The sequence below is a fragment of the Rissa tridactyla genome, chromosome 3, assembly GCF_028500815.1.
Source record: "Rissa tridactyla isolate bRisTri1 chromosome 3, bRisTri1.patW.cur.20221130, whole genome shotgun sequence".
NCBI classification, from domain to species: Eukaryota; Metazoa; Chordata; class Aves; order Charadriiformes; family Laridae; genus Rissa; species Rissa tridactyla.
Genome location: NC_071468.1, coordinates 49,026,265 through 49,039,007, shown reverse-complemented (window position 1 = coordinate 49,039,007; position 12,743 = coordinate 49,026,265). Strand labels below are relative to the sequence as shown.

At 45.9% G+C, this 12,743-nt stretch overlaps 1 protein-coding gene across 3 annotated transcripts in view; it reads right to left on the bottom strand.

Moving 5' to 3' along the window:
* FRMD1 (FERM domain containing 1) overlaps positions 1–2,616 on the bottom strand; it is a 44,074-nt gene extending 41,458 nt beyond the window's left edge. For 2 of the 3 annotated variants that reach the window (XM_054196949.1, XM_054196951.1), the window contains exon 1: positions 2,499–2,616. The gene's annotated coding sequence lies outside the window, so the exon portion shown is untranslated. Of the gene's footprint in view, positions 1–2,418; positions 2,452–2,498 lie in introns of those variants that run through there. The other variant, XM_054196950.1, reaches the window with a different exon arrangement.
* Between the last annotated feature and the right edge of the window lie 10,127 nt (positions 2,617–12,743).

Genomic DNA, 12,743 nt, shown 5'->3' with positions numbered 1-12,743 from the left:
GTAGCACAAGATTTTCTGCAAGGAAAGAAGTGTAACCCTGGAGCACAGTAAGCACGTGAGTCATTTACATTGTCTTGCACTGGACGAACAGTAGGACCACGACTTAACTACAAAAGCTAACTGATACAAAGTTAACCACTGCATTCGCGTACTTTTTACCTGCGGTGTTGGGAACAGAAAAGACTGCTGTAGCTTTAAAGCACTATCAGCTTTGGGTTTTTTGGAGAAAAAAAAAAAAAAAAAAACAAACCAAACCAAAAAAAACCCAAACCACCAAACAAACACAACCAAAACCAAAACGACCTGGCCCTTATCCTCTATCAAAAAAGACTTAAATCGGAAAAACACGTGTAAATACAAAATTTTTTTGTTTGTTTTCGGATTTTTTGTTTCAGGAAAAAAAGCTGACAGGTGACAGAACTTTATTTGTCACTGGTGTTTATACCAGTTTATCACATTCATATAAAAATCTAGTTAACAACAAAAATCCCTAAGGAAAAACACCTATCCAAAGAGCACAGACAGCATCTTTTTGGTAAACCACTGAAAAGAATCACTACAATTCATGTTCTTCAATATCATTTTGTAGACTTATTTTTGCTTATGCTTGTCTTACCCCTTTTTGTCATCTGTGTGTTGTCCCCCTACCACCCCTTTCAGCTGATATCTGCAAGAAAACATTTTTTTTTTCCCTTCTGAATTCCATTTTCTTCTGATTTGTCATTCCTCATCTGAATCCAAAACAATGGCTACTACACAGACTCTCAACATCACCAGTGCTGAAAACAGGACACTTTGATTAAGAACGCACAACAATTAAATGGGAGGAATAAACAACAGAGCGAGGCTAAGGCATTCTGTTGTCATTACAAGTTTTCCAGGAACAAAATTAAAAATAAATAAATAAAGATAAAAGCTAAACAAATGAATGGGAAACCAATGTTCAAAAAGTTGTTTCAGGTTTTTTTCTTTTTTCTTTTTCTTTTTTTTAAAACATTACTCCAGAGATCATGAGTGCTAGAAATCCATCCTCATTATTTGCCCTGGGAAAGTGTCCTATGCTTTTGAGGTATTTATTGTGAGGGCCTGGGCATCACGGCAGTTCTCTGAAGAAGGGACAAGGTTCAGACAGCACGTCACAGTTTGCTGGTGTGGTGGAAAAAAACAGATGTGCATTTTAAATGCCTCTTGGGAGTTAACCTGAGAGCTTGTCACTGCCGAGCAGCAGGAGAAACATCTCTTGGTGGAGAGGATGACGATTTCTCAGCGCAGGCAGCAGAGGAAACCCAGAGCCTTTCCCTGTAAATCGGTACTGAGAAAGAATTCAAGAGGTGGAGAAACAACGAAGTATGGAGACTTTCTCCTTTCTGACACCCATCCCTTCTCCCATGCACATATACCTGCTGGGACACTCATCTCCTTCCCTGTCCTGTCCGGTGCCAGTAGATGAAAGGCTGTCACCGCCGTCAGACCACCCAGACCAGCCCCGCAGGATGTCTCCATCCGGCCCCTCACACCCGAGGCTGCCTCCATGGAGGTGGTGGCAGGCACTGGAGAAGGTCCAGGTGCTCAACTACCTGTCCCACACAGCTCACCCTGCCCGAAGGTGCTACAGAGAGCAGGGACCTGTGCCCTGCTTGTCCGAAAGCCATCCTGCACTGCCCGGCCACAGCCATATCCCTCTCCCTCAGCACCTGCAAGACAGGTGGCAGCCAATCAAGTGGGAAGCGTCCCAGACGAGCCCTTTGAGACATGGCCAGCTGCCCTGGGCCGTGACGGACTCCCTCTGGTCGCATGGTTGGTGGTGTTGCTGAGCCAGGGAACGCGCCTTAGCATCACCTCATCTTCTAGCACCAGCGAGACCCACCGGTGGCAGAGGACAAGGGACAACGGTGAGGGACGAGGGAGTTGCCGCAACTCCAAAACTCTTCCCGTGCCCCGTTCCCCCCCGTTCCCAGCCGGTACCTGCCCACCCTGGCCGCCCCCGGCAGCCACAGCCCCGCGCCCGCAGAAACCCTCACGGCCTCAGCCCTGCGCCCACCGCCCCTTCGACGGCAAAACTCGGAATAAAACTCGGAATCGAACTCGAAATTCGGACCTCTCGTTACCGACGGAGCTGTGACCCCGCTTCGGCAGCCGCTGCCGCACGGTCGGAGCCACGGGGGGCACAGGCAGGAAGAAACCCCCGCAGCTCCGCGGGCACCTTTCCCCACCGCCCTCACCTCCACAGCTCACAGGGCTGGTTCCCTCGCCCCGACCGGGCGCTCGGCAGGTCCCTCCGTTCCGCGCCCCGCCGACAGCCCCGTCGCCCCCGCGGGGACCGCTCCCCACAGCCGGCCGGCACCGGCGGGAGCAGGTGCCACTACCGCCCCGCTCTTGAGACCCGGCACCCGCCCTTTGTCCCCCCCGGCAGCTCACCCACAGAGCCCCGGGGGGACGCGGGAGCTCCCCGCGCCGGTGACCCAGCGGAGCAGCCCAAGCGCTGCCCGAGCACTTACCGCGGGGTGGCCCCGGTGCCGGCCTCTCCGGGGCGGCATCCAGCACCGGCCACGACGAGGAGCGGCGTCCCGGGCGGGGCAGGCAGCGGGCGCACGCCGGTGCCCCAGAGGAGGAGCGGCGACGGGGGGCGGGCCCGGGCGGGGCAGGACCCTCCTCCCGCCGCCAGGCCCGCCCCGCCCTTGCCCGGGCCCGCACGCCGTCAGCCGCTGGCTTCCCCCGCCCCTCCGCACATCGGATTGGCGGAGCCGGGCAGCGAGTGGGCGGGGCGGGGCGGTGGCGCGGCCTCTGGTTAGCCAGGGCGGCCGTCAATCCGCCGGGCGGCCCTGGCAGAGGATGCGTGGGTCCGTTGATACTTGCGGGGCGTCCCGGCCGGTAACGGCCGCTGAGGGGAGCGAGGGGGCGGTGTGTGGTAGGGATGAGCCCGCCGGTGATGAGTGGGTGGCAGAGCTTTTGTCTCCGTTCGGGGGTGGTTTTATTCCGGGCAGGAAACTTTGTGCTCCGCACTGACAGCAATAAAGCCTACGCAGGTGAAATGTTAATTATGAGCGATGGCAGCGAGGCACGAGAGTTCGGTCTGGGTCGCTCTGCAGCCGTGAGCAGGCTGGCGGGGCGGGAAATGGTAAAAAGCGTAAAAAGAAGAACCCAAAGAGTCACGGTTGGGTTTGGAAACACCCCATGGGGGCTGGGATCTGCGTGTGCAGGAGGCAGCATGCTTGGGAAGGAGGTGTTAGGTGTTGGGTGCATGTTATAAACCTTCTTGCCTCCCTCTTTTATATAATAATTAGCTTTTTAATGTAATAAATTTCTGAAAGAAGCCCGGCATCGTCTCAACTTCCGCAGTGTTGCTTCCTTTCCCTCACAAGTAGGCCGCCGCTTCATTTTCCCACATCTCCCGTTGGTTTTGAGGGTGCAGCCCACGCGGGGACTGGGATGGCAGCAAGCTGTAGGGGAAGGCATTCCTACGGTGTTGTGCTACTCTGGAGGTGAAGAGTTGAAATTAGCCCAGGAGGGAGCACAAGAACAAGCCTAACTCGCTGGTGTGAGCTGACCTCCTGGTAGGGTGAGAGACGCAGGGCATCAGGTCAGCTGTCCTTGCTGCCAGGTTTTTCTCCTGTGTTTTATGTTGGACGTAAAACTGGATAAAATCTCAGTCTTGCCAGCGTGGATGACAACCTCTGCCTCTTCCCAGCTGGATTGTAATAGTGAGGCTGCTCTGTGAGCACGTGGGGCATTGCCAGCCCTTTCTCTTCCCACAATGGTCTTCTGGGAGAAAATATTGGCATCTTACTCATTCCCTGAGCAAATGTGTTGGCACCTCATTTCAGGAATGGTACCAGGGCTGTGGGTCCTGGGTGGACAGAGGTGACACCCCCACAATGGCCAAGGTTAAGTCCTTCATGGCTTGTCCTTTCATTAAGCCTAGGCTGATTTATACAATTACCCTCTCAGCATGCCAGCTGTTTCTAATGCTGTTCTGAGGTGCCTAACGTGTTGTTTCATGGTCAGCTGAGCTGGCATGACAGCTCCCCTTGGCCCATAGAAAGATGCCTCACTGCCCTCCTTTTTATTCCTTCCCGTCTTAAGTCTTCTGTCTCTTTCACTCCTTTTGCTCATGGCTGTAGCAGCTTCCTTATGCCACTGCTGGAGCACTTCAGACTGCTGCTGGAGCACTTCAGACTGATAAACTGTTCAAACTTACAGAAAATTCCAGCTTTTTGTGCTGGAAGAGTAGTCTGTCATGGTGAATTAGATTGTCTCATGGAGTGGTCCTGCCGGTCTTGGAGTCAGCATCTTTTAATATCACCTACATCTCTTCTCTTGGATTGCAGGATTCAGTGCAAGGTCAGTGAATCTGGTGCCCAAGTACAGGCTCTATTATTGAACTTTTTCTTATTTAACCTGCCCCATACCACACATGAAGCTTGCAGCAGAGCCACCAAAGCATTCCAACCACGGTAGGACTTTCTGTCATGCCCTGACAGCTAGTGGAGAACTTGAAATGTTAGCAAACAGCTCTGAGCAGTTGCTGCATGCTTCTGGTTTTTGATAATTTGAAAAAGAAAATGTTGCAGTTGCTTACAAACTCATAGCTTGGCTTTCTGTGACAGGGTCCTTTAGCTATCACAGGAGCAAAGGACTGCATGAGCAAGTCTAGCTATCACAGAAGGAAAAGCTGGTGAGACAGGAGTGTGCTTCATGGCACACCATGTTAACCTGCCGTCCTGGTCCTCCCCACCAGAGTCCATAGTGCCTTCACTTTAGGGCTGTATTTCTTCCCACAGAACCTGAGTAGGAGGGTGAGAAAAGCATGGGTCGTGTGTGGCCAAGGCTCCCAGTTTAGCCACGGTTAGCATGGAATATAGTACAGTATGTCAGGAATGGTTACCTTAATTAGAAGTATAGTAATTATCCTGCATAGCTAGTCTCCTGGGATTGGCAGACCTTGTGTATCACCCTAGAGAAAACAAGCTGCATTTTGAGAAACATCAGAACTGCAGGAAAATGGAGATAGCATTAGCCTGTTTGTTTTTGAAGGAGACTTCAAAGTGTTGGAGACTGAAGATATCTGCGTTCCAAGGAAATACAGCTGCACGTTTTCAAAGCATCAACTCCAGCTCTCCTTCTTGCAGTGCAGATAAGCAATTTCATCCAGCTTGCTCTGTAAAGTGGAAGCTGGAGAGGGGGATTTGTGGAAGGGTTCTTATAAACCAGTGCCTTGATTCAGAAAATTCAGAAAATAGAACGCCTTTTATAAGCCTATGTCACATGCAGAGTTGTGCCGAAGTCAGAGGGACCCCATGCAAAAAAGTTTGCATAAGCAGATGACTTTGCTCATGGTCTTGTCTGCATTGCATGTAGACAAAAAGATTTCCCCCTGCAGAAGGGAAAGCTAGGGTTTGCCTTCACAGTCTTGGAAAAGTATCCCTTTCCTTTTCTTAAAATAATTTTAGCAATGCATACAGCAGATAATTTTGTTGCTACTACGTGTTATCTAGTTCACAAGCAGCTTCTAAAGCTTGGAGAGAAATGGGTTGTTTGTAGAGTCTAGAAACAAAAGGAGTTTTCACTAATGATCTCGGGGAGCTGAAGCTGGCTTCAAGCTGTTCAAGTCATGAGAGGATGACTCAGAAGTCAGAAATTTGAGGCATTCTTATGTCTAGCGTTTAATCAACAGGCAAAGCTTGGGAGGTAAGCAGAGGAAATCAATGGCAAATCAAAGAAGAATAGGTCAGCTATTCATTAGAGAAAGGATGGATCTCGGGGATATTAACAGAAAGGAGGGCATGAAATGAATCCTAAAGAAAGTTTGAACTAGCAGTGGCTGCAGTGAGCTGACGGCCAGGGAGGCTTAAAAAAAATTACTTGACTGTCGTGCATGAAAAGTTATTTGCAGAACTCGGCGTTCTCTGTTTAAATCAGTCAGATTTAACCAGCTACACATGTTATGGAGCCCCTCCAATCATAATGCAGCTCTTGCAGGAGTAATAATTATTTGTGTAAATTTGTCATTATGTATACAGTCATCATAGCTATTACACATGAAATGATAATAATCTGCTTTCTGTTAGCATACATGCTGAAGCAAAATCTTGTTTTGTGAGGTTTTCAGTGCACGTTAGAGCTTGATTTTGCTGGCTCTTGCCTTATTCCTAGAAAATCAATAGCTTCAGTGGGATTATTCATCATACTAGGACTTTCATGATTAGCATGTTGGAAAATCAGCTTTAATTTTGAGCTCTGGGACAGGGAATTATTTTTTTTTTACCTGTAAAATATCAAATTTATCTATAATAGCATGCAAACGATAAAAAATACTTACAAAGTTGCAGGGTGGCTTATATGCTAATAACAGTATTGGTTACATTATTAGCAATAATTAGTCATTATTATACCAAAAGCCGCGTACAAGGTATAAATATAATCAGTGAGGTTTGAGACACCAGTTTACATTAAATAAAAATAAAATGCTGGTTGGGATGATCATCGACCACATTATGCTGCAAGTGAGGCCAAGGTACAGCGCTGGAGCCATAAACTGCTTGCGGGCAATTGAGGTATGGCTCCTGTGCCAGGGATGTGCCATGTGACTGCGGGGACATAGGAGGCATTGCATTATACCCTACTGTGTCTGCGGCCTTAGAGGCACTCTGTATTCTGTCTTTCATCCCAGAGGATCCTGATGTGCTTCCTCAGTAAGTGTTTTCATTTGCCATTGAAGCAGGGACACCTTCAGGTAGTAAGGGAACAGCTGCTTAACATTGCTCCATCAACAGCCTTTGGAAACCATGTGGGGGATCTGGGTAGGGAGAATGGATTCATAAATCAAATTTGGCCCTAGAGCACAGAGGCTGTAACTCTGACCCTTGGCAGAGTCTCTGTGGGACTGCATTTACTAAAATGGTCATAAGCTTCATTTTACTTCTAAAGCGAAACAGAGAAATGGAGTCTTTCAGTAACATTAAATCATTTAGCGTCATTATAGGCTCATGATTTTATTCTAACTCTGACCAAATTCCCAGGGTGCTTGGTTGCACGATTTCCTAACCCAAGCTCTAATCAAGCCCAAACCTGTATTCATTACACAGCCTCCTGAGCTCACAGCTAATGGTGGCGTGCCTGCTGGCCATGAGGAGTTTAAATCGCGTTCTCTCTGATAGGACCCATTCGACACACATTTGCCTGTATAGGCGCTCTGTAGCTAAATACACACCAAGTGTGTAAGCTGCTGGTATGAGTTCCTTTCTGGGGTCTCAGTAATGCCACTTGCGTGCACTTCATCAAATAAACCGTAATAGATCTATAACAGCTCTTCCCCGATGGGGTTTGTCAGTGTTTAATACTGTAATGACACAGGAGTTGTCTACTTATTTAACCACACGCTGCGGTTTGAACTGTGAAGTTTTGGTTGCTTTCAGATGGCTTTGAAACTGTGCCAGAGCTGTTAAATCCCTGCCCTGCGTTTCTCAGTGCTCATCATGTCTGTGCTAGGCTTCGATCACCACGCTAAAATTATTACGTCCTCTGCATGGCAAATACATATGCACATTGTCTTAATAAAAAAATCTGTCTGTTCCCTGCAAGTTTTCCTCTCTCAGCCCCTAAGGACAGCAACAATCCTGCCCAAGCCATACATCCCAAAGGAGTAATGTCCTCTGCTGTCTCTGAAGATGTGTTTCACAAGGGCTTTGCTTTTGCTTTTATTTTCTCTCAAGTATGTACGTATTTTTTGCTCTGATTAGAATTACTTTCTGTAATATTCTTTTCCTATTTTTTTTCTTTTTCTCTCTAGTTTACTTAAATATTTTTAATCCAAAAGGAAAAATAACATCAGTAGATGATGGGGAAGGGCAGGGCTTGGTTACAGAAACTAATTGACTTTTGAAATGTTTGGAACAGTATTCCCTGGTTAAACTTTCTTTGATATGAAATGCAAATTTTATTTTCCATCTGAATTTCTGTGGTTTACCCTTTTCAAATTTTGATCTGCATTTCTGTGTTTTTCCCTAGATCAAATAATGGAAGTGTCAAGCGAATCAAAAGAGGCAGTAGAACCAGGTAAGATTCTTCCACAAAATCACTGAGTCTTTTTTCGTGCCAAAAGCGTGCCCCATTTTTAAAAAATGTTGTTTGTGCTCCCTTCTGATTCACCCCTTGGCAAATTGGGATGCGGAAGAAATGTGATGGTGGCGGCTGGGGTTCCTGCCTGCAGCCTTCTGCCTGGGGAGCGCCTTGCGCCTTCACACAAAAGAGAGCTGGTGTTTCTGGTGGGGGAATGGGGAGGGGGCCTGGAGTGCACAGGGAGGGAAACGTGCCTGAGAGCAGCTCCACAAGCTCCAAAATCCTACGTGCGGGAAACAATTGGTTGAACAGAGGCCACCGCTTGCAAATGCCCCGGCTCTTTCTCTACCTCCTGCTACCAGGCAGCATTGCAGATTTCCCCACCTCGGGAAATCTCGCACCTAGATGAGAAAACTCTGGAAAAAGTGGGGAGAAACCCAACAATGAGGATACAATACTTCAAGTTTAAGGGAAGAGAATAAATAGCCTTATGTGCTGTGTCATCCTACTTCTTAAGTGAGAAATAGAGGATGAAAGGGGGGAAAAAAAAGGCCGCATTTAGTCTGAACAATTCCATGAAGTAATGGCACTAAGATGATTTGAATTACCCACAGGATGAATTTAGCCTGACGTGTAAAATCTATTTCTACCATTATCACTGCTAACCTAAGCCTATTCACAGATAATTACAGTCAAGTGCTTACCCTGCTCTTGCTCATCTGTTTTTCCCTCCTGCCCATTTAGTAAATGCATGAGTTATGTATTAACACTGGTATGCTGTGTCAAAGCAGCAAGAGCTTTGAAATTAGGCAGCAGGAATGGAATATAATACGGCAGCAAAGAACCAGTGAAATCTGTAAACAAAGGGTTGTAAAAATGGTAATTGGAAGTCAGGTATGTTCTAGTAAATGAAGATCTTAGAGTGAAATAATTTGAATTTACAACAATGTCAGTGCAAATGGAGGTCAAATGTAGTAACTTTGGCTAAAGCCTGTTTCTAATTTTTGCATTGCTTGGGGCAAAACAGTTCCAAACATGAAGAAAAGGCATTGCCTGTACCTGACTTAAAAAGCTATTGAAATTCACAATAAATTATCTTCTGCTGTACTGCGTGCATCTCCTGCATAGATAAATTCCATAAATACTCTTCTTCTCTCCAGCATGTTTTAGATAAAATTCCTAAGGTGTGTAGGTCCCGTCTGCTTCCTTCCTTGTCACATTACCCGGGCACCGAGCAAGGGGTTCGGGTGAATCCCCAGCTCCTGTGCAAAGCTGAGAGAGATCAATGTGAAGAGTGCTATGATACCTGCTCATACAGAAGGTGACATTGGGAACAGTGCCTGAAATACGAGGTTTTTTCCACCCAGAGAGCAAGTTTTGAAGTAAACGAATAAAATGGGCAACAAGGCTTCCCCTCATTGCTGGCAAATGCTTTCTGAGCTGTTGGGTGCGTGCCCTGGGGTGGAGTTAGGCTTCGCTCTCCCCACTGAAAATGGGGGTCAGGGCTAAAGATGCTCCACAAGCTGCACACAGCCCCCCTCTTACTGACAGGTAGGGCTGTGCCCCTACCCATCAAGAGTAGCACTGCTCCGGTCAGAGCTATTCGTGGTTTTGCCTTGGCTCTGGATGGGATGGTGGGTCTTTTAGTGCCCGAACAAAACAATTTACTCAGAATTAAGTGTTGCAACCTGTCATTCTCCAGGAAGAAAAAATGTCTTGTTCCTGAAAAAAAAATCAAAGCTAATTTGAAAGCTTATATCAAGAAATATAATCACATTTCACCAAACGACAATAGTTTTAGAGGCTGCCTCGAGGTGTTAAAATGTCTGCTGTAACTCTCCTTGTTAAAGTATTTCTGAATTGAAAGCTATTTCATCACATTATAAACATTTTATCAAGTTATAAAAAAAACCAAAGTACCTTATAAGTATAAAGTCTTGAGCACTGAAAACCCCTTGTAAATAAAGAATGTGGCTGTGAAATACAATCCTTAGTAGGATTGGTTTCTGTCCATTAGAAAGGACATTACTTCAAGACAGGCAAAGACAAAGTAAAAGCTGGAGATGAAGGGTGGGAAGCGGAGAAAAGCCTGAAGTAATAAAAAATGTACACACAGGGGTTACTAATCTGCAATGACTGCAAGCACGTCTCATTGCCTTCAGTTCTGAATAAATCATGCTATCTATACCAAGGTTATCTCCTTTTGTCATCATACATCAAGTAAAGATGAGAAACACAAGTCAGCTTGGTTCACTTAAAGTTGCTTCCAAAATGTATTTAAAAACTTTAAAAGGTAAGAAGTGTTCTCTAATTCTTTGTATATAACAATTAAGTCTCATAAAAACTGTTTCTGCTATTGATTATTTTTAATCTTCTAGTTCAAAGTTGAGGGTTGAATTTTGGTTGTTTTTTTTTTTCTGCAGGGAGATGTCCACAACCTCTTGGAAATGGTCCCATAAAGACCTGAGTCCTACTGTTTAAAAATAGCTGGTTCTGTTCCTTCCATTAAAATGACAGAGGAAATACTCGTCTCATAGCAGTGAAAGCAATTTTTAGTTATCCGCTGCCATCTCCAGCGCTAAAGCTGAGCTCTAGCAGAGGGGAGCTCTAGCAGAGGGAAGCTCTGCTAGCATGGAAGAGAGTTCCTTGATGGGTGGTTGTCTCATTCTCAGGGCGTTTGTCTCATTCTCAGGGGACGGAGTGGGCTTTGGACAATGCCCCAGACATAGCGCTTGGTCAGGTGGATACGAGCAAGTAAAGCTGCTGGAAGAGGTTGTTTCAGCAAAGGTCAAAGGATGTTCAACCTGGCATCTTGGTCTGCATCTCTGCTTTTTCAGGCCACTGAGAAGTAAGGCACATAGCACATGATAATGGCCGGCCCATAATTTCTTCAAGTTGTTTGGGTTGCTTTTAGATGACAAATACTTTTTTCCATTGGTTTTTGTGTTGAGTTATAAGAAATGTAGAAATAGGTATTAATTTCCAATTACCACGCATATGCCAGTTGTGTGCATCTGTGCTCATTAGGCTTTTGATTTACTGTATTGTGACTCTACAGGGGTAAAAATGAGTAGGGTAAGTACTTATAAGTAAATAGAGGTACCTTTGTCACTCCCTCAATAATATGTCAGGTGTAGAAAGCCACTCCAGAGTCCCTGCACTAATAGGTATAAAGTACTTTCAGACACCTACAGCATTTTTACCATCATCTGGATAGTTAGCTCTTCCCAGTGCAAGCTCACCTCTTTGAAACAGAAAATAGTATTTCCAAAATACTATACAAATGAGGTCTTGATCACCTCATTTTATTCAAGCATAAATACTTATGTGCATGCATCCGGACATGTCCTACATCTCCAAGGAGAAGGGGAGCATCACTGACACGGACATACTGGGGATGCCCATGGTGAAGGTTGCTCTTCTGTGTTGCCTGTACATGACCTGAAAGCAGGGATGTCATGACCTGCTGAGGAGCCAAACAGATACCATGGCTCACTGCTGACCGTCTCACTGCCATGGGGTCTAAGCATTGCTCCTGGGTGGCAAGGGGGCAAATTCCTGCTATCTGTGTTTAAGACACCTAATTTATGTTATGGCTTCAAGTTACAGATAAGCTGGTCCAGCCAAAAGGAATGCTCTGCTCCTCTTCCTCTCTCTGCTGTACGCTTTTGCTGCTTCTCTGTCAGGGACAGGGGCAGGGAGAAGAGGGAGAAAAGGAGGGGAAAGGGAAAAAAAACCCCTCATGTGTTGAGATAAAGACAGTTTAATAGAACAATAATAATAACAATAATAATAATAATAAGGTAAAAGAATATACAAGACATAAGTCACTCTCACTGCCTGGTGAATTGATTGCCCAGCCCAACCTGAGCAGTGATCATGGATTCCTGCCCCCCAGCCAGCCCCCATTTAGGTACCGATCATGAGGTCTATGGTATGGAATATTCCATTGGCCATTCCCTTGTTCTGTCTGTGCTCCTTCTGAATTCTATGGTAAGCTAAAAAAAGTCCTTGACTAATATAAACATCACTTAGCAACAACTAAACCAATATGCATTATTGACATTCCTTTCATACCGAATCTGAAAACAGAGCAACCACTAGAATGGAATTAACTCTGTCTCAGCTGAAACCAGGACAGGGCTGTAGATAGCACTCACAGATGGTTGCAAGGACTAAGGTTAGATCTCACTGTTGAGCCTGAATACATTGATTTACAGAATTCCCCCTGCATGGGGCACAAGTCTTCATGAGGACAGGTAGATCCCTTACTGAAATTGTCAGTAACTGGTTGTTGATGTTAATTTACCAAAGGTAAATACTGCACCATCACTGTAGGCACTCAAGCAAAGTGCAACCTCTTCTTTTTTGGGACATAAGCTAAATGGCATCATCCATCCTGTATTGACCTACCCTTAATCTTACATGAGGATAAACTGATGAATGAAACCAAATATGATGAGATAGTGAACAAAAAACAATGTCAAGATTTATTTGCGTTTAGTCAGTAGCCCAGGAATGAGAGCTGTGGTGGTTGCGGTGATGAGCCGGAGGAATGCTGCTGGTATTGAGAGCTCTTTGCTGTGTCACACATTCCTGTATTTTGCAGTCACATTAGGATCTGGAGGATTTAGCCTCAGGAAAGATCAGAGTTTATTTCAGGTGGTAAGCTCTGTTTTCTGGTC